Below are 7,072 nucleotides of genomic sequence, written 5' to 3'. Positions count from 1 at the left end.
CTTGGACTGGGTTGTCGTTTTCTATAGCCTGTATATATGCTGGTTTGTGCCTTTTTTCGATAGTTAGAGGTATTTGCTAGATATCCGTGGGAATCCTAACCATTGAGGCTAGTCTTGCCAAGGCGTCAGCAAATTGGTTTTCTTCTCTTGGTAGATATGTGTATTCTACCTTCTCTAACAGATCGGTAAGAGTTTCCAGATAAGTTTGGTAAGGGGCTAGGCTTTCGCTCCTTACTTTCCACCTTTTAGATATTTGATTGATAATCAGAGAAGAGTCTCCGAATATCCTTAACTTCTTTACTCCCAATGCCAGGGCTGTTTCAAGGCCTACCACGCATGCTTCATATTCAACAATATTGTTGGTAACGTCGAAATCAAGCTTTATTGAGATTGGGACGTGTTCTTCTTTAGGTGATACTAATAACACTCCAACACCACATCCCTTTTGGTTTGAGGCTCCGTCAAAATACAAGGTCCAAGTATCATCTTCAGTGACCATCAAATCTTCATCTGGAAATTCACTGTCCTGTATTGGTGTCGAGTCTTCTATTGGAAAGTCTGCCAGAAAGTCTGACACCACGGCTCCTTTAATAGCTTTTTGTGGCATAAACCGAACATTGAACTGGGCTAAGTTGACTATCCATATTGAAATATGTCCATTGAGCGTTGATTTCTCGAACAAGTATTTGAGTGGATCCAATTGAGATACCACGAAAACGGTATGCATCAACATGTAATGTCTCAACTTAGTTGTGGCCCACACCAAAGCGAGGCACAATTTCTTGAGTGGTGTATAGCGTGTTTCGTATTCGAGCATCTTCTTACTTAAGTAATAGATTGCATTCTCTTTGTTTTCTACCTCTTGTGCTAGCATGGGTCCCATTGTCTCTTTGGTAACCGTCAAATATAACCTAAGAGGTGTTTCCGGGAAGTGCAGGCGCTAATACGGGAGGATTTGTGAGATAGGCTTTGATCCGGTCAAAGGCTTTTTGACACTCGTCATCCCATATTACTGGTACATTCTTCTTGAGCTTTTTCAAGATTGGTTCACATATCGTTGTTAGTTTTGATATGAACCTACTTATGTATTGTAACCGGCCAATGAATCCTCGAATCTGTTTCTCGGTCTTGGGCGGTGGCATTGACATGATTGCTTTAATCTTGATTGGATCTATCTCTATTCCTCTAGAGCTTATGACGTATCCCAAGAGCTTGCCCGAGGTTACTCCAAAAGCACATTTTGAGGGATTTAACCTCATATTATATTTTCTTAGCCTTTCGAAAAATTTCCTTAAGGCTACTTGATGGCCTGGACGGTCTTTTGATTAGACAATCATGTCGTCTACATATACCTCGACTTCTTTGTGCATCATGTCATGGAGCAAGGCAGTTGCTGCACGTTGGTAAGTAGCACCTGCGTTTTTCAACCCAAATGGCATTACCGTGTAACAGTAAGTGCCCCATGGTGTGATAAAATTTGTCTTCTCCATGTCTTCTTCCGCCATGAGAATCTGATTGTACCCTGCGTATCCGTCCATGAATGAGAGGAGCGCGTGATTTGCTGTGTTGTCTACTAGAATATCGATGTGTGGCAAAGGGAAGTCGTCCTTTGGACTTGCCTTATTTAGATCTCGATAGTCGACACACATCCTTACCCTTCCATCTTTCTTTGGAACTGGGACGACATTAGCAACCCATTCGGGGTATTTGGATACCTTGATGAAACCTACAGTTATTTGTTTTTGAACTTCTTCTTTTATTTTAAGTGCTACATCGGGTTTCATTCGACGTAGCTTTTGTTTTACAGGTTTCATTCCTGGAATTAATGGTATAGTGTGTTGAGCTATTTCTCTGTTAATGCCTGGCATATCTTCATATGACCAAGCAAATACATCGATACATTCTTTAAGCAAGTTAATTAAATCGGTTCTTTCTTGTTTATTCAATGTTAGTCCGATTTTAACTTCTCTTTTATGAGTTGAATCTTTTGAGATGTCAACTGTTTCAGTCTCTTCAATTACTGGTGTTTTCTTTTCAAGTGTTTCCATTGCTTTAATAAATTCTTTATCTTTTTCATCGTTAGCTAAGCAATGTTCGTCATCTTGGGTTAGGGAAGAACACGAGAAGTAAGGAGAATGAGCGATATTATTATACTCTGAGATCATTACATCAAAGAGTGATATGTCCTCAGGGACTGGATCACTAACTATCCTATGAGAAGAAACAGGAAGGGAAAGCGTTATAGCTAAAGACTTAGAAGATTCTAAAGGGAAAGACTCTGACTCAGACTCTGACTCTGACCCTGACGATTCTCCAAACATTGGCCCTTGTCCTGTCGTGATTGATATCTTCCTCCCACTAGGAGTAATCACCTTGATAGTCTTGCGCCACCCTTGTAGTAATCCTTCAGCTGGAGTAATTAGCTTCGAGGGATCGAAGTTTTCGCTTTGTAGGACCGTTTGAATGAGTGAGGAGTTGTCTTCCTCATAAGCTGGATCATTCTTTTCCCGCCCAAACAGTAATCCCAAATGACGTTAAAGTCAAAGCATGGAGGTGTTTCCTCCTTATGGACGGGAATTGGGATTTCATCAGTGAAATAGCAATCTAAGAAAATCTCGAATCCTGGTTGTCGTATGCCATTTACAACAAATGGTTCGGGAAATTCATGGCATGGATAGTCCTCTCCTTCTTTTATAAACTGACCATTAAGCGTAAGAGGGTACTGATCCATTGGAATTGCTTTCTTTTGAATGCGAGCGTCCCTACATGCTTTCAATTTGTCTTGGGCTCGCTTGAGATCTTTCAGAGTCGGTTCGAAACCAAGTCCGAAAGTATCTAGTTTAGGGAGGCCAGGTGACTCTATCGATTTTGCTATCCCCTTCTTCTTTCCTAAGGTCATCCCAGGGAAGTGTCCTTGTTTTTTCAGCATAGTGTTGATAATTATGTTGGAATGGGGGTTGTGGCAAAGAGATGTCCTTTCATCCTCTTGGATTAAGGAGACTTCTTCGTTAAAGCCCCATAGGTCTTCATCATCTTCGTCGTGCTCCACGTTGATGATTGGATTCTCTATTGACTTGATCCTCATTGGCGAAGCATCAATGGTGATGGGGATTCCTCCAACTATAGCTTTCACTTGTTGGTGGAGAGATGAAGGGACGGCCTTTAGATCATGGAGCCAAGGGCGTCCTAACAACAGATTGAATGAGGCTTTGATGTCTACCACTTGAAAAGTAGTAGCATGTTCTATTGCTCCTGCCGTCACATTAAGGGTTATTTTGCCAAGAGCTTGACGTCGAGTATTATCGTAAGCTCTTATTCCTTGTGTGGACGGAGTTAAATCCTCATTCTTTATGCGAGCATCCTCGCAGTCCTAAGTGGACAGACGTTAATAGCCGATCCATTGTCTACAAGCGTCATGGGAACATTCATTCTTTTGCAGACTACTGTGAGGTTTAACGCTTTGTAGTGCTTGTCACCTTCCGGGGGTAAATCTTTATCAGAGAAGGTGATTAGATTAATTGGACTAGGGAGATCACTCGTGAGGAAGTTAGCTAGTCCCTCAGGAGTGGTGTCAGAATCGATCCCGATTTTATCCAAGGCATTCATCACACCCAACCTATGTTCTCGAGATGTTGCTAGAAGCTTCCATACATACATCTCAACTTTTGTCTTCTTGAATTGTTTAACAATGTCATTGTCCTCGATGATAGGTATGGGAACTTGTTCTAGCGGTAGGCATGGGTTGCGTTGAAACAGGAGGTTGTATTCTCCCGGATCTTGTGAGGACGTCTATTGATGCATCTTCTTCAGCCCAAATGTCGTCTGTGGTGTATGATATGGAAGGTGAAGGTTCTAATATGTCTTGTAGATAGACATCTTCTTCATCACTGTCCCATACTCCATTAACATTTATATCCTCTTCTTGTTGAACTTGGACTAATTCCTTTCTATGAATCATTTTCTGCACCAAATCCTTGAATTTGAAGCAGTTTTCTATGGTGTGTCCTCCTGACTGATGGTATTGACAGTAATATTTATCTGTTCTTTTTAATGATTCAAATGGTCTCGGTTCGAGAGGTTTGACCTTGCCACTCTCGGAGAACATTTTAAACATTTGTGCATACGGGATCCCAATTGGAGTATAAATTTTATTGCTCTTCTTGGGTCTTTCGGTGACTTGTAAGGGAAAGTATTTTGCCTCATAAGTCGTTTTTACTGATGTGAATTCTCTCTTAGGTTCTTGATCATATTCCTTGCGAAGTTCATTCAGAATTTTGAGAGTTTCATGTAACAGTTGTGATGTCTCCCTCAGATATAGTGTGAGTATTCGTATCTCTACCTCATTTGCTAGTTCTGGAGGATTATCCTCGACATCGAAAAAGATCTCTTCTTCTTCTTCTTCTTCGGTCACTTTGACAGGCTTAATGAGAGATGGGGGGTCAACTTCGCTTTCTTCATCGGAGATAACCAATGTGTGAGCTAGAGGTGCATTATCAATACTCGGTTTCTTATTGGCAGGAGGCAACGACAGCTTATTACTGTCAATCAGGTCTTGGATAGCTTCCTTAAGTTTCCAACAGTTTTCAGTAGAATGGCCCCTACCTTGATGATACTTGCAATGTGCATTGGGGTTCCAATTAGGCGACCTTTTCTCGACTGGTGGATCTCCAAATGGTCCAATGGGAGTTATAAGACCTTTTGCATTTAGCCGATCAAACGCGGTGTCATAACTCATGCCAATAGGAGTGAAGTTTCTCCTAAACAGTTTCTTTTGTCCTTGGTTGTTCATGGCAAGGACTTCTCCTAGATTAAAGGCGCTAACATTATTTGAGTGGGCGGTTTTGGAAGAAAAAGGATTGTCGTTCTTCTTTCCTTTCCAGCCACTGTTGGAGTTATTGTTGGCAGCTTTAGATTTAGCTAAGACATCTTCAATATTAATCCCAATATCATAAACAGCCTTAAAGGTATGAAGGTTATTTTGATATTTAAGATGTTTTGAATATTTTTCTTGGAGATTTTTAATGAATAATCTCACGGACTCTTTTTCACTTGGTACCTCAATCATTTTAGCTGAGGTTTCTTTCCATTTGTTAAAGAAAGATGTGAAGCCTTCATTCTCCTTCTGCTTGAGAATTTCAAGTTCTCTATGGTCAGTTTCGACTTGAACGTTGCACTTGTACCTATCAACGAAAGCGTTTACTATGGATTCCCAGGTAGAGGTATTTTCTTTTTCAAGAGAAAAGAACCATTGTTGGCAAACGGTCTCGAGAGATAGCGAGAACAGAGAAGGGAAAATTTTCTTATCGATACCCTTGATACTCATTATTGTTTCAAATGCCCTTAGATGGAAGTAGGGGTTGTCGATTGCCCTAAACTTTGGGATGTCGTTGGCACTGAACTTCTGCGGAAGAAGATCCTTATCCACCGAGACCCCTTGGGATGTGAGTTCTTGAAACTTGTAGTCGCTGGACAACTTGCTTAGGCTTTCTTGCACGAGGTCCATCTGTTGTTGCTTCGCGGGATCCTCGATCTTAAGTGCGAGAAGCTTTAGTGTCTCAGTTACAGTAGCCAATTGGTTTTTGAGATCGTTAACTTCTTCCTGAGTTGCCATTATAACTCTTGCTTTCCTCTTGCGAGCTATAGGTTTGTCGAAAAGTTGGACTTGTACGAAGAGGTTATCTTTGATTAATCGTCCTTCCTTTCTTGACCACGCGCTGTAGATTAAGCCAGTTTGCGTTTTAATTATTTGACTCGAATCAGTTTGACTTTATGGCTTTTGTTTAAATAAAAGAAAAAAGTATGCATATTTTTAGGGAGCAATAATGTACATGTGTTTAGGGAACTTAAGTACTATTATTTATTGGTTGGAGGATTAATATCCGACTTACCCCCCTAAAAAAATGACGAAAAAATAACGCGCGCACACAAGACTCCCTTAATCATGGTCAAGACATGTGTAATGGTGTGTGTATTGAGTGTAAGTGACATGCTTGGACTCTTGTGTAAGACCATGGGACTTAGTGCCTAAACTCGAATATTGATTCAATTAAGCAGAATTAACCGAATTAAACAGGAAACTGAATAATTAGACATTAGGTGATGACTCGACAAATAATCCGAACTATCGGCCAAGCGACAGGACTGGCATCACAATATGGTGGTTGGCGCCAGACTTTTTAGTAAATGTCTGGCGCTACACACAATACAGTGGCGCTACAGCCCAGATTTTGGCACCAACATTGGAACCTCGGTCTGGGACTGTTTTCGAAATTATTAGTCAACTTGGGTATGCCTAAAGTCGTACTAGGTCAATTCCGATTAAAAGAAGAAAAATTTTATTGACTCGAATTAATTAATTAATTTAGGCAAAGTTATTTAAGTCATTGATTATAATCTCAACACAAATCAACAAACGGTTAGGAGGAGCATAGAGTATATAAGCGCAAAAAATAATGCACAATTAGTCAAGTAGGCACAATATGATGTAATGAGTTCGCAACCTAACCATGGCGCTAGTTCTCTAAAGTTCGGGATATGGTTTAGTCAAATAGGGTCCATGGTTAATTGTTCTGATGCACCGCGTAGAAGCCTAACCGTGAAGGGTTAACGCGTGTGGATAGAACACCGCAAGTTTTTTAGAAAAAACTCACTTCCATGGTTTGGTGAATTCAACATCTCAGATGTACCCTTTGTTGCCAGGAGCATTCAATCGGGTAGATAGAGCATGAATTCCCAGAGGGTTATGTCCATATGTAGAACACATATGGGTTTTAGAAAAATGAGAAAAAATTCAATCAGGAAGTAGGATCGAGCAAACAATACGAAAAACCGGTCGAAATTAGAACGCATATTTCTGGCTCGGTATTGGGGGAAATTGGCGCCAGCAAACAGAGACTGGCGCCAACTTTTAACTGTAGCGCCTGACGCCAATACTGGCGTCTGGCGCTACGGCTAAAAGTTTGGCGCCAAGCTCTGGCCTCTGACGCTACTTCCCACATGCCTCAGCAGCTTTCTGTGCTCAATAAAATCATCCAGTTTCGCGCGGTGTTATTTCAGTCCTAGTTGTTAAAGA

Source organism: Chenopodium quinoa, unplaced genomic scaffold, assembly GCF_001683475.1.
Source record: "Chenopodium quinoa cultivar QQ74 unplaced genomic scaffold, ASM168347v1, whole genome shotgun sequence".
NCBI classification, from domain to species: domain Eukaryota; kingdom Viridiplantae; phylum Streptophyta; class Magnoliopsida; order Caryophyllales; family Amaranthaceae; genus Chenopodium; species Chenopodium quinoa.
Note: the sequence above shows the minus strand (reverse complement) of the source record.